The sequence below is a fragment of the Pseudophryne corroboree genome, chromosome 4, assembly GCF_028390025.1.
Source record: "Pseudophryne corroboree isolate aPseCor3 chromosome 4, aPseCor3.hap2, whole genome shotgun sequence".
NCBI lineage: Eukaryota > Metazoa > Chordata > Amphibia > Anura > Myobatrachidae > Pseudophryne > Pseudophryne corroboree.
In genome coordinates, this window is record NC_086447.1 from 22540124 (window position 1) to 22555951 (window position 15828).

A 15828-nucleotide genomic window follows, 5' to 3' on the forward strand; every position below is an offset into this window, starting at 1 on the left:
TATGCCACACACCGCAATGCCCGTTATGTATTATGCCACACTGCAATGACCCTGAGACATTATACCACATACCACAATGCCCGTGATATAGTATACCACACACCGTAATGCCTGACACATTATGACACACACCGCAATGTCCGTGATACATTATGCCACACACTGCAATGACCCTGAGACATTATACCACATATCACAATGCCCGCGATATAGTATACCATACACCGTAATGCCTGTGACACATTATGACACACACCGCAATGTCCGTGATACATTATGCCACACACCGTAATGCCCATTACACATTAAGTCCTACAGTAAGGCTTCTAATTACTTTTCAATTACCTGCTCGTTGTCAGGGGTTTCATGCACTGGGTGTCATGCTCGTTGCCAGGGGTTTCATGCTCTTGGTTCCATGCACGGTGCCAGGGGTTTTCATGCTCAGGGTGTCATGCTCGTTGCCAGGGGTTTCATGCACTGGGTGTCATGCTCGTTGCCAGGTGTTTCATGCACTGTGTGTCATGCTCATTGCCAGGGGTTTCATGCACTGGGTGTCATGCTCGTTGCTAGGGCTGTGCTCCCAGTGCCACATATGTCCCCAGTGCCAGATATTCCCCCACGGTGCCAGGTACTCACATGCCCCAGTGCCATATATAGCCCCCCCCATGTGCCAGGTACACATATACCCCCCCAGTGCCACATATGCCCCCAGTGCCAGATATTCCCTCCAGTGCCACATATGCCCCCAGTGCCATATATTCCCCCCCCGTGCCAAATATGCCCCCAGTGCCAGATATTCCCCCCCAGTGCCATATATGCCCCCAGTGCCAGATATGCCCCCCCCAGTGCCATATATGCCCCCAGTGCCAGATATTCCCCCCCCAGTGCCATATATGCCCCTAGTGCCAGATATCCCCCCCCAGTGCCATATATGCCCCCAGTGCCAGATAATGCCCCAGTGCCAGATATCCCCCCCTGCCAGATATTCCCCCCAGTGCCATATATGCCCCCAGTGCCAGAATGAGCCAATTAGAGCTCACGGACGGCACTTCCCCCTATTAGATCCGCGGCCGCCGGAGATGATGCAGCAGGAGGGACACAGGAGAGGCTGTGCTCTCCGTGTCCCTTCAACAAGCGGCGGAGGGAAGGAGAAAGCAGACTGACATGCGGACGCTCGTCCGCATGTCAGTCTGCTGTAAATCAGTGGCGCCCCCGCAGCCCTCGCCCCCAAGCCACCGCGAGGACTGCGGGGGCAGTAGTTACGCCACTGATTGTCCTTCCTCAGGCTGTGCTATGTTATATTGTCCTTCATCAGGCTGTATTATATTATATTACATTGTCCTTCCTCAGGCGGTACTATATTATATTATCATTCCTCAGGCTGTATTATATTATACTGTCATTCATCAGGCGGTACTATATTATATTATCATTCCTCAGGCTGTATTATATTATATTGTCCTTCATCTGGCTGTATTATATTATATTGTCCTTCATCGGGCTGTATTATATTATATTGTCCTTCATCAGGCTGTACTATGTTATATTGTCCTTCCTCAGGCTGTATTATATTATATTGTCCTTCATCAGGCTGTATTATATTATATTTTCCTTCATCAGGCTGTACTATGTTATATTGTCCTTCCTCAGGCTGTATTATATTATATTTTCCTTCTTCAGGCAGTATTATATTATATTGTCCTTCCTCAGGCTGTATTATATTATATTGTCCTTCATCAGGCTGTACTATGTTATATTGTCCTTCCTCGTGTTTATGCTGATGAAATGTCAGTATGATTAGAACGTCAGTGAAACATTCCTGGTGGTCTAGTGGTGATATGCCAGCATGGATGGTGTAGTGATTAGCATTACTGCCTCACAGCGCTGAGGTCATGGCTTCCATTCCTACCATGGCCCGAACTGTGTGGAGTTTGTATGTTCTCACTGTACTTGCGTGGGTTTCCTTCAGGTACTCCGGTTTCCTCCCACAATCCAAAAATATGCTGATTGTTTATTTTGCTCCCAACAAAATGAACCCTAGCGTGAATGTGTGTGTGTACGTACGTACGTACGTACGTACGTACGTACGTACGTACGTACGTACGTGTGATAGGGAATATAAAGTGTAAGCACCACTGGGGCAGGGACTGATGTGAATGGCCAAATATTCTTTGTATAGCGCTGCGGTATATGTGTACGCTATATAAATAACTGGTAATATATAATAATAAATAAAGGAATGTGGTCAGGAGACCATCTGTCACAATACCGACGCCGGGATACCGACCCCTGAATATCCCGCTGACACCTATAGAATGAGAATAGAACCTGCAAGAGTCTTCATTGTGCTCGCCCCCTTCTCCAGCCACCTAACAACCGGGATCCCGGTGTCGGTATTGTGACCGGCGGTCTCTAGACCCAACCCTAAATAAATAAGTTGAGGTGAGGATTATCAGATCTACAATAAAAAGGTCTCCTGTCAATAGGTCCACCACTAATGTCCAACATGCATTAGGTCGACGTGGAATAGGTAGACAGAAGAAAAAGCTGACATGGTTAAAAGGTCAACATGGAAATGGTCAACACACAAAAAAGGTACACCCCAATTTTTTGGTTGGTGTTTTGTCACTTTTCTACCACAAACAAGCCCCATTAGTACACTGCGTACCCCCACGCTCAGCACAGGTTACTATTCCCGATCGTAGTCCACGTGGACGGTAATATCATGTCGACCTCTTGACCCAGTCGACCTTTTGACCCTGTTGACCTAATGCATGTCGATCATTAGTGGTCGACCTATTGACTGAAGCCCTTTTCAGTGTCTCTCTATAGACTGGATACCCCAAGTATGACGGGCCTGGCACCTCCAGTGGTGTCTTCTAGATCTGAAACTTGGATTACGCCCTCTGACACTACTTTTGCTGCTGCTCTCTCTGCTGGGGGCCTCACATTCACACACACCCCCGACCTGGGGGTCGCCATGGGGGTGGTGTTGGGGTCCTTTTACCTTCTAGTTACCCCTACCAACTCGTACCACCAGAACCATCCCTTATATTCTCTACATTTGAGGTCCACGCCATACGCCTCTTCTAACCAGTCTATCTTAGAGTAGCTGTAATTTACCGCCCCCCTGGCACTGCTTCCAAATTCATCGACAACTTTGCTTCCTGGCTTCCTCACTTCCTCTCTTCTGACATTCCCACCATTATCCTAACCGATTTCAACATCCCTATTGACATCCCCACACAATCCCCTGCCTCTAAACTCCTTAACCTCAGCTCTTCACTTGGTCTCTCCCAGTGGACCTCCTCACCCTCCCATGTGAATGGGAGCTCACTGGATCTGGTCTTCACTCACCGCTGTGATATTTCTGATTTTTCCAACTCCCCATTTCCCCTCTGTGACCACCACCTGCTCTCCTTTAACCTATCTCTCTCGACTTCCCCATCTCTACCTCCTAAGGCTACCATCACTAAGCGTAACATTGAAGCTATTGACACCACATTCCTTTAATCCCTGTTTGATTCCCTTCTCTCTCCTATTCTCTCTTTCTCATGCCCTGAACAAGCCACTTCCACATACAATGCTTCCCTTACTTCTGCTCTTGACTCTGTTGCTCCACCAACCACTATTCACCCTCACAAATTAACACCTCAACCCTGGCACACCAAATGCACCAGATATCTGCAAAAATGCTCACGTACTGCTGAGCGACACTGGAGGAAATCACGCTCTAAGGCAGACTTCCTCCATTTCAAATGAATGCTCTCATCCTTTAGTGCTGCCCTTTCTCTTGCTAAACAGTCATACTTCAAGAACCTCATCTCCTCCCAGTCTTCCAACCCCCGGCGCCTCTTTGCCACTCTCAACTCACTCCTCTGCCACTCTCAACTCACTCTCCCTTCCTCACTCTCTGCTCTTGACTTACTTACTTCACATCCAAAATTGACTCCATACGTCAGTACATCACATCACACCAGACCATCAGTAACCAGCCTTCTCCCATCCCTTACCAACCCTCCCCATCCCTCGCACCAACTGTCATCTTTCTCCCATGCATCTGGAGAGGAAGTCATGGCCCTCATTCGTTCCTGTCCCCTCACCACCTCCCCACTTGACCCTATCCCCTCCCGCCTCCTCTGCTACCTCTCTTCTTCTGCTTGTTCCCATCTTTCCCACCTTCTCAATCTTTCCCTCTCATCAGGCACTGTCCCCTCTGCCTTCAAGCACGCTCTCATCTCTCCTATTCTTAGAAAACCTACCCTTGATCCAAACACTCTCTCCAACTACCGACCCATCTCTCTCCTCCCTTTTGCCTCCAATCTCCTTGAGCGTATTGTCTACAACCGGCTTACTTCCTTTCTTTCCTCACACTCACTGCTTGACCCATTCCAGTCTGGCTTCCGTCCTCTCCACTCCCCTGAAAGTGCCCTTACAAAAGTATGCAATAACCTCCATGCTGTTAAATCTAAGGGACACTACTCTCTACTTATTCTACTTGATCTCTCTGCTGCTTTTGACATGGGGACCATCCTCTCCTACTGCAAATCCTTCACTCCATTGGTCTGCGTGACACTGCCCTCCCTTGGTTGTCGTCCTACCTTTCTGACCGTTCATTTTCTGTCTCCTCTCATGACTCCACCTCCCCCTTACTTCCACTGACTGTAGGGGGACCCCAAGGTTCTGTCCTTGGTCCCCTTCTCTTCTCTCTCTATACGTCCTCTCTAGGAAAGCTCATTATTTCTTTTGGTTTCCAATATCATCTCTATGCTGATGACACTCAAATCTATCTTTCCTCTCCAGACCTCTCCCCTACTCTCCTCACTCGTATCTCCAACTGTCTCTCTGCTATCTCTTCCTGGATGTCCCAGCGCTTTCTTAAACTTAACAAGACCGAGCTGATCATCTTCCCTCCCTCCCGCATAACCTCACCTCCTACAATCTCATTATCTATTGATGGCACTACTATCTCCTCTACCCCCCAAGTGCGCTGTCTTGGAGTAATCCTTGACTTCTCCCTCTCCTTCAAACCACACATTTAGCACCTCTCACAAACCTGCTGTTTTTATCTAAAAAATATTTCCAGGATCAGACCTTTCTGACCCAGGATGCTACTAAGACTCTTATCCACTCACTGGTCATCTCCAGACTTGACTACTGTAATCTCCTCCTGACTGGCATTCCTGACAAATACCTCTCTCCACTCCAATCTATCCTCAATGCTGCTGCCCAGCTCATCTTCCTCACCAAACGCACTACATCCACCTCTCCACTCTTACTAGACCTTCACTGGCTCCCCTTCCCTTTCAGAATCCATTTCAAGCTTCTCACACTCGTTTACAAAGCCCTCACCCTCTCCTATCCCAATTACATCTCTGATCTTATCTCGCTTTACATTCCCACCCATCCTCTTCGCTCTGCTAATGATCGCCGACTCTCCTACCTACGGATTACTTCCTCCCACTCTTACCTCCAAGATTTTTCACGTGCTGCACCACTTCTCTGGAATTCCCTACCTCTCCCCCTCAGACTCTCCACCTCTCTACAAAACTTCAAACGGGCTCTCAAGACCCACTTCTTCACCAAACCCAGCCGAATCTCATCCTAAACCTCTGTTCCACGCTCTCTATGTAACCCATCTGTCTCACCCCTGTCTGTCTACCCCTCCCCTTTAGAATGTAAGCTCTCACGAGCAGGGCCCTCTTCCCTCATGTACTTACCCTTTTCTTACTTTAATTAATCTTCAACTGCACCCCATCCAGCAGTCACCTGCCACCTGATACTTATTCCAGTGTCATCTGCTGATGTAACTATGTGTATTTACCCTGTACTTGTCCTATACTGTCATCAACTGTAAGTTGCTGTTTTCCTGTTTGATTATTTATGTATTCTGTAATTGGGCGCTGCGGAACCCTTGTGGCGCCAAATAAATAAAGGATAATAATAATAATAATAATAATACTGATGTCACAATGACTTCCGATGGATCCTGCATCACTGCTGGTGGTAAGCAGGGCCGAAATGGCCATCTGGCACTTCTGGCAAATGCCATAAGGGCTGATGGCTGGATGGGCCGGTATGACCACACAGCATGCCGGTCTGAACTAGGAGTGTAGCCGCCTGCGCTACTTCCATCGCCCCAGTGGCAGGTAAACAGGGCGTGCCATGAGGTCAGGTTCCCCCAACTCCCAATGTCGTGTGCCTCCCTGGCGGTAAGTAACACTAACCTTAAGCTTTAACCTTCACCCTAGTGCAGAACAGTAGCGGCGAGAGGAGAGGGGTGTACTAATTATCCAGGCCTGGGCCTGGTGGGGTTCTTGGTCTGTGCCCCCTCCACTACTTACCTGTCCGGCTGCAGCACCTTATCCCATCCCAGTACACGCTGCTATTTGCTGGGCTGCTGTGGGTCCAGGGAGGCTACTGCCGCTGAGTGCAGCAGTCTCTGCCACCTACAGAGGGAGGGGGGTAGTGATTGCACTGATCGCGCCCCTCCTGTATCTGTCCCTGGCTAAGGGATGCACGGTGCACCACTGTGCAGGTCTGTGCCACTCAATGCCGCATAGACAATACCTTTTTCAAGGGTGAGTGGCCACACATCTGTGGTCAGGCTACAAACCCTGCATTACCAGGTCCTGTCCAGACTGTCTATGACCCTGGTACCTAACCCTAACCTCCCCTTCCTGCAACCTAACGATAACCCTCCGGAGTACTACTCCCAGTAGGTGAGCTAACTATGGCTGCAACATGTGCCTGGTGGTAACGTGTAAGCTATAATCTAGGACATGCCTCAGTAGGGGAGAACGATGGTGCAGTGATATATGTGACACTTGGAGAAGAGCTGTGACACATGCACCTCGGGCACAATGCTATAATCTAGGACATGCCTCAGTAGGACAGAACGATTATGCAGTGATGTAGGTGACACTTAGGGAAGAGCTGGGAACAGAAAGAGTTGCGCAGGACCTGTGACACATTTATATTTATATTTGCTCTTTTATTACAAGAGAAAGTGAGAGAGAGAGAGAGAGAGAGAGAGAGAGAGAGCAGAAAACAGGGCACTCACCAATGCATTAAACGTATTTCTTCTTTATTATTCATGTAGCAATTACATAAGTTGACGTTTCAGTCCAAAAAGGACCTTTGTCAAGACCAATAAGTCCAAAATGTGTATAGCAGTCTACGTAGACAGATATGTAGAATTTGGTCATAATAATGTGACTCGACCGTGTATATATAGATATACATATATCATAAAATATACTCTAAGGGTTCATTGAGAGCCATCTTGCAGAGATTTGCACATGCGCAGATCTGAAAACATCATATGCACACAATCCCAACGGTCCCTGATTTAGGCACAATGTCCCTTTACACTGTATTTAATGACCAAAGCAGACAGCCAATCCAAAGCAGCGTCTGGCTGGGAGCTCTGAGACGTCAAGGGAAAATCTGGACACGGTCAATTTTTCCAAGCAAACTCGCAGTGTGCGCAGCCCTTCTGTGCCTGGCCAAATCTTCCTTGATGCCCTGACCTCTTCTTGTTGCAGATGCTGAGGACCTGGACGGACATTGCATGAACACCGGAGGGATGTGCCTGGGAAACTGCACTGGTCTCCTCATACAGAGAGGGCATTGTAATAAAGGGCTATGCTGTTCTGTGCTGCTGGTGACGTAGCACGCCGATTACCATCCTCACCATCGCTATCATCTTCCTCGTCTTCATCGCCACTGTCATCATGACATATGACACTGCCTGCTGGATGTACATGCAGAATAATCACCGCTGTTCCGGTTGCGCTGTCCTGTATATATATTGTCCATTAAATAATTATTCATGTTTCAGTATTTTTCATAAGTAGAGGTGATAAATGACAGCACCGGCTCCACCGCCAGCATTCTGCCCCTGAGAAGAGGTGCACTGAGGTTTGTGAGGGTCTCAGGGCAACTAACTTGCGGGGGCCCCTGCCAATAAATTTGGCAATTTTATTAAAGAAGTATAATCCCAAAATACTCCACAAACATGCCTCCCATGTTGGTGATGTAGCTATGTGTGAGGGCCCCTTGTGTGTGAGGACCCCTGTGGGAGCACCCCGACACTCCTCCATAGAGAGCCCCTGAGAAATCAGTCCTCTCGGTGAGCACGGGGTGTATTCATGAAGCAGTGAAAATAGCGGAGAAAAGGACCGTGGAGATGTTGCCTATGGCAACCACTCAGCTTTGAAGGAAGCCTTTACCAAGCACATTATTTGAAATGTAAGGAGATGCTGATTGGTTGCCATGGGCAACTTCTCCACTAGTCTGTTTCTCCACTCTTTACACTGCTTCATGAATAGACCCTTCAGAGCTCTGATTTATAGGAAGGGAAATGAAACTGTTGCGGCATCTTGGAGATTTTTCATCTGCACAGATCTGATCACTGTATACCGGCTAAACCCACCGGCTGGCCGGAGACAGAGGAGAGATCCTAGCCATCTGACAGCTGCTGAGTGGGACAGGTCTAGAGGATGTGTCTCCCCAGGTAACCCAAGCCATAACTACAGAGCCAGCCCTAACCAATATGATGCCCTAGGCAAGATTTTGTCTGGTGCCCCCTAGCATTGCCGCTAGTTCCGTCTCTGACCCTCCACCCCTTTCCCAGCACCACCACCCCTTACCCATAGTAGAACTCATTTTGGTGCTGCTACCCCTTATCTTATAATTAGGAACAGTGCGCATTACTACGTGGCTTCTGCTGATTAAAATGATATGCGGCATGCCTATATTCTGCGTGTGACTGTGACTGTATCTGCATACAAAATGCTACGTTACAGTGATTTCCAGTAATACACTTTATCATAGCATTCCGTATGCCGAAACAGCCGCAGGAATACCAAATGCCCTAGGCATGTGCCTAGTTTGCCTATGCCTAGGATCGGCTCTGCATAACGAGCACGCTTCCCAGGCCCCATGCATCTGCTGGGCAGGATAGTCTATACTGGTCCCCGAGACCGCCAACCAGTATACGACCCCCCCCCCCAACAAACAAAAAAATACAATAACAGCAAAACGCAATCACCATTTGCTGACATTCCCTAATGCTTAAAAACAAAACTGCAATCGGAGCCCCTCCCAGATCAGGTGACACAGAGGTCCTGGACTATGGGGTGTTCCGTCTGTATAGTATGAAGCCTTTACCGGTGATATTATCATTTTATTCTATTTCCGTCACAATCATTTTCTGTCAGAATAACCAACAAAGGGAACGATAACGTGTCACTGACACCCGGGTGAGGTTATGTAAAATGATCAGGAGAAGCTACAGGAGACAGTGAGAGGGAAGAGACGTCTTATATGGTCAGGTAATGTCAGATATTCATGTGAGACTCAAAGCGACTGGACTCCCAGCGGCACCAAATCATTATACACGGTTCATAGACTCCTGAGCTATAACACTCTCTGCCATCTGATCATAGGCTGTCTGCGATGTGGCCCTGTTACCTGTTGGGTGGCTATATATATATATATATATATATATATATATATATAAAATATACCTGTTAGACATGATGGGCCTATTTATCAATAAATACAGGTGTCTTCTGGGGGTAGCCACAAATATTAGGTACCCCCTGAATGCATGCACAGGGGACGGCAGCAGATATATGTAGAGATGTGCGGTTTGGATTTTACAAACTCCGAACTCCCCCGAACTTAGGGGATCTGAGTGTTTCCGAGCCCCGACTCGCCGGGCTCGGGTCTTCCCGCTACACTTGGTTCCCAGAATGAGGCAAAATTTCAAGTTCCTGGTGTCGCAACCTTGCATGTTTTGGATTCATCTGGAGTTGGATCCTGTGTGTTTTGGGGTCTAGATCCCTCGTAATGTAGGGTGCCATGTTTCCCTGGAGAGTGAAGGGAGAGGGTGCGGGACTGGGCTGCGGGCTGGATCAGTTTATTTAAAAAAAATGGCATTAGGATTTATTAGCACACCGTCAGGAAACCATTAGGGTGTTAGTAGGATATAGGAGAACCCCTATACACACACTACACGTACTTAGTGGTTACTGCCTGTCTGCCAGTGTCTGCAGCCTCATCATTGTCCATGTACTATTTCTGTGGGGTCATATAGGTTATTAAATGGCCACCCTGTCCGCCACTGCTGCGCCGTAATGTTTTATAGATGCGCTGTATTCTTTTAAAGTAACTGCCGGGTGTTTGTGCCGCTGCTCGGTCGCTGAGTAACCAGCCAGCCTTTGGCCAATATTGGTGAACAATATTGGGCCTAATTCAGACTGGATTGCTGCGGCGGGAGCGATCGCAGTATGAATCCCTATGTGGCGTACGCACGCGTTCCCCGGGAGCACAGTGAGATGCAGCCTCAGGGCTGCGATCGCCTCTGCCTGACAGGCAGAGGCGGTTGCAGGGTGAGAGGGGGTGTGCCAACGGCGTTAGAATGGGTCGGGCTGTGGAGGCTGAGTGACATCACATGCAGCCGCTGTGACTCAGGACGCGGCGGGTAATGTCCTGCCACCACGCAGGAGCTGCGCTGGGAGGGAGCTACTTGCCAGGTGCAAAAGCATCGCCGGCAGTGGGGCAAGCGTTAGATAGCCCCTTACATGCTGGCTGCGCTCACCGCAGGTTATATTCTCCCTCTATGGGTGTCGTGGACACCCAAAGAGAGAGAATAGCCCGTTCCACCGGTATTCCGGCATCTGCATTTTACCGCTCGTCAGGATTCCGAAAGGCGGTGATGTAATTGCTTCCCGTTTTATTGCCAAATTTACCAAGCACCAGAATGTAAGCATTCCAGAGCTTGGCCCCGGTATCTAACACATGGCAGTAGTTGTTGTAGCCTATGGGGGAGTGTATTTTAGCTTAGCAGGGATGCGATCGCTTGTGCAGCCATGCTAAGCTAAAAAAATGTCAAGCAGAAGTAGAGCAGCCCTGGACATACTAACCCTGTGCGACAATCTCAGCGATGCTGTAGCCGCCTCTGACGTCAGACATCCGCCCTCCGTTCTGCTGGACACGCCTGCGTTTTCCTCACCACTCCTCGAAAACGATCGCCAACGGTCCGGATCCGCCCAGGAACGCCTTCTTCCTGTCAATCTTCTTTGCGGTCGGCTCTGCGACTGCTTCCTTCGGTAGATGCGACGTAACCCGGCGCCGGGCAACGTCGCGCACGGCGCACTGCGGCCACCGCGCGTGCGCATTCCATACCCGTTCGCACCGCAGCAATAAACCGCTGCGTGCGAACGGGTCAGAATGAGTCCCATAATCCCTTCTCTTCTGACACACCATAGGGATGAGCTACTATCGGAGCCCCGGAGCAGGATGTACTAAGTGACATCGCCACTCATTGCCACTGATTGCCACGATACTAATTGCATACTGTATGTACATGTGTGACTCTTCCGATAAGAGCTGCCCTTCACAATCTCCTGCGGCTCCCTGACTTCCGGCTGACTTCTCTGCGTGTCATGCTGTGCCGCGCCTCACACTGAAACCTTCATGACATATTATTTACTTCTCAGCCTCCAACAGGTCCGTCACCATTACCTGCGACTCTCTATGGTTGGGTATGGAAGCTGGAGCTGATATGGGTCTAGGAGACACTGGGCCTGATTGGGAGATGGACGCAGGAGGCATCCGATTATGCAGCGTCGGTCGTGATGGTCGCAGCGCTCAGCCATCTGAGTAAGCCTCATCTTCAGGGCTGCCTTCAGAAATTGTGGGGCCCGGGACTGACAAAATAGACAGTTACCCCCCAACCCCCTCCAAAAAAAGGATTCTACCGCACCGCTCCACCCCTATGTGATGTCACACATCATGACGTTACACGTAGCTGGAGCATTGCGGACCTGCAGGATTCACAGAGCTGATGCGCAGGGAAGGCTTGTTTTAAGTCCTCCCTGTATGAGCCAGTGGTGGGACCCCTCTCTATAAGGGCCCGGGATTCCAGTCCCCACAGTCCCCCCTGATGGCTGCCCTGCTCAGCTTACTCGGAATCACCTGCAGTAAGTTCTCAGCCTGGCGCCAATCTCTGACAACCTGAGATGTACGCAAACCATTGAATGAGGCCACTGACCCCTACAGCAATGTCAGTGATTACATCTACTAAAGACACATTAGAATAATCCCTTCTGGTTAATCGGCGTATTTACCAATGATAAGAGGAACTGCGCAGAGCTCAGTGATGCGGGGTGTGCAGCAGACATCACTATTATCTGTCACCGATACAGATATTACCCTCTGTGTGTGCAATGCTGCAGCGGTGACAGTGCCAGAGAGAAAGGACGCTAGAGACACAGCCTTGGCCAGGTGAGCTTACAATCTGAAGGAAGGAGCGACACTCAGCCCAGGAACGTATAAAACATCTGTATTTATCCATCAGACACAGAGGGGTTCCCCTTCCATGTGATCAGAAACACCAGTTCCAGAGAACAGACAACTGGGGGATGTGCATCCACGCATGGATAGATAAAGTACCAGCCAATCAGCTCCTGTCATTTATCAAACGCATCCTGTAACATGGCAGTTAGGAGCTGATTGGCTGATACTTTATCTCTCTCCTCTTGATCTCTCTGCAAGTGTTGATGCATATGCCCTAAGATCTTTATTCATATCTCTTCCTTATATCTGTACATGGGAAACATGGGGATAATTCTGTTTATGTAGCGTCACACCTGACATTGATCCTGATTACACCCGATGGTGGAGCGCCTGCGTGGTCGCATGCAGTACCCCCAAACCACAGCCTGGTTGGCAGGCTGCCAGTGTCTGGGAGTAGGGGGCCGGGAGAGTGGTGGAATCGGGGTCGGCAGAGTTCCTGGCCCCGGCAGCGTGGACAGCTTGGTCATCCTGCGTAACCGGAGGGTCTTTTAGATGTATGATCTACATGCAAGTTATCTGATGCTGCATCTTAGCAGCTGATCACACAAACCTGCCGGAGGCCTCTAGTCACTCAGGACACCTCCTGCTGCTTGTCCATCATTATGTACAGAAGATGATCTTTCTGAATCAGGCCCATTATACACCAGCAAGGGGGAGATATAGAAGAAGAATCCTCAGAGTGCAGGGAATTGGGCTTTATACAATGATACAGTTTGGGTGGATTATTAATGGTTTGGGTGGATTATTAATGGTTTAGGTGGATCACTAATGGTTTGGGTGGATCACTAATGGTTTGGGTGGATCACTAATGGTTTGGGTGGATAACTAATGGTTTGGGTGGATCACTAATAGTTTGGGTAGATTACTAATAATTTAGGTGGATTACTAATGGTTTAGATAGGTTAGTAATGGTTTGGGTGGATTACTAATGGTTTTGACGAATCACTAATGGTTTGTTTAGATTACATTACTAATTACTAAGGGTTAGGGTGAATCACTAATACAAACATCCCCCACAAATTGGGAGTACAGGTCATGCATGAGATACTTTCTCATGCTCATGAACTCCCCGAGAGACACGAACAATTCCTAATAGACTCTATATCATTCATTCTTTCACATAATTATTTTCTTTTTTCGGACACTTTTTATCTTCAAACTATGGGCACGGCCATGGGGACCAGATTCGCCCCGAGCTACGCAAACCTCTATGTCGGCCATCTTGAGGACCGTTATGTGTGGCGGGGCGGATTCGGGGGGAATCTGGTCTTCTATGGCCGCTACATAGACGATCTTTTTATAATTTGGGATGGGGATATAGACTCTTTTTCACAGTTTGTCTGTTTTCTCAACACCAACACCTATAATTTACAGTTCACCTCTCAATTTAGCAAAACCAATATTTCTTTCCTGGATATAGCCCTAAGTATTGAGGATAACCGTATCTTGACCACCAATTTTGTAAAAGAAGTGGGGAATAATGGTTACCTGCACTACAAAAGCGCACATTATGACCCCTGGAAAAATAACATCCCACGGGGTCAATTAATGCGACTTCGCAGGAACTGCTCTACTATAGAATCTTTCAAATCACAAGCAGATCAATTAATACAGAAATTTAAAGATAGAGAGTACCCTCAATACATTCTAGATGCTGCCCTGAAAGAAACACTAGCAATGGATAGACAGTCACTATTGGTTCATAAGTCTAAAAATGTACATCAAGATAGAAAGAATAGAGAGTTGGCCTTCATCTCAAAGTTCAACAATGAATCAAAAAAGATTAAATCCATTATTAAACAAAATTACCCTATGCTAAAAAGTGATCCTGTTCTGTCCAAGATACTTCCAGTGAACCCTGAATTTATATTCAAAAAAAATAAGTCATTGAAAACCATTTTGGCCCCAAGTCACCTTAAGTCCGCACAACCAAAGAGCACTAAGGACGCTGTATGGTTACCTCCATTGACCAAAGGCTTTTACAAATGTGGAGCCAACCGGTGTACAACCTGTCTCCACACGTGCAATAAAACCAAAGAAATAATTTCTCCTGTGGACCAGAAAATTATCAAAATATCTAGTTTTATTAATTGCAATACTTCTTGGGCTGTCTACCGACTACAATGTAGTTGCAAATTGAACTATGTCGGCAGGACAACCAGAAGTATAAAAACTAGATTCATGGAGCATCGGAGGAATATTGTCAATGGGGTAACCAATCATAGCGTCCCAAGACATTTTCTTAAATTTCATAATAAAGACCCTGCCTCCTTGACCATTACAGGTCTTGAACATATCAAGAAAACTGACAGGGGAGGGGATAGATACACCCGCCTTTGTAAACAGGAAATATTCTGGACATTCCAGCTTGACTCACTGTACCCTAGTGGTCTTAATGAGGCCCTAGAGCTAAATGCACTTTTGTAAAAGGAGATAATTATCCAAGCGTGAACCTGGTCTGTCACGAATATTTCCGATGTTTTTCATCATTTGTTTTTTGTTCTAAAATTATTTACTTTGATCATATGTTATATTTTGCTTTACTGTTTTTCTATATATAATAGAATTTCCAATTGAATATCTATAATGTAAGATTATACTACCAGTCAATTTCCTAATAGGCTGCAAGGAATATATTAGATTAATCTCAAACTAAAAGATAAGTAACGTTATTATGATGTCATATTATCTATTCATTATTTTACAATATATTTTTATATATATATATATATATTTTTTTTTTTTTATTATTATTTTTCACCTTTTTATTATTTAATTTATTTAAATCATTTAAACTTATTTATGAAAGTACCTATTCAAATCGAGACAGTATCTGTTGAGCATATCAGGGATAGCATCTTTGAAGAAAAATGTTTATTATGTGTTATGCTGCTCTTATGAATACAAGGATTCACAGGATGATGTCCTTGTTTCAATACCTCCCTGCTATAAAAATATTCTCCAGTTTTCTCCTAACAAACCCCACTATTTCCATTAGGTTCTTTCTTAGTGTTGCCAGGCAACAGATTATAGGCCATAAGTCCGATCAAGATGAAGAATGTGTGAGTAGATAAAAATATATCTTCAAAGTTTATGTTAAACGCTGAAGATAAACAAGCCCTACACTGTTGCCAAGCGACAAGGTTTACCCAATCATCACGTGATCGGAACTGCGATCACGTGTTAAATATCCTAAATAGAGTCCGAGAAGCAAATACTGTTGTCCAATGACAAGGCAAATGAGAGGTCATGTGTACGGAGCTCCGATCACGTGACCTCTTCAAATTAACATACCGCCTCTCTCCTGTTGAGACAAAAGAGATGCATTATAGGCGGGTCACGTGATCGGCGGGTCACGTGATCGGAGTTCCGATCACATGTCACAATATAGCCAAACACAACATCTCTGTATACTACACTGAGAGAGAGGCTTGACACGCACGCCCGACCATTTCCCAC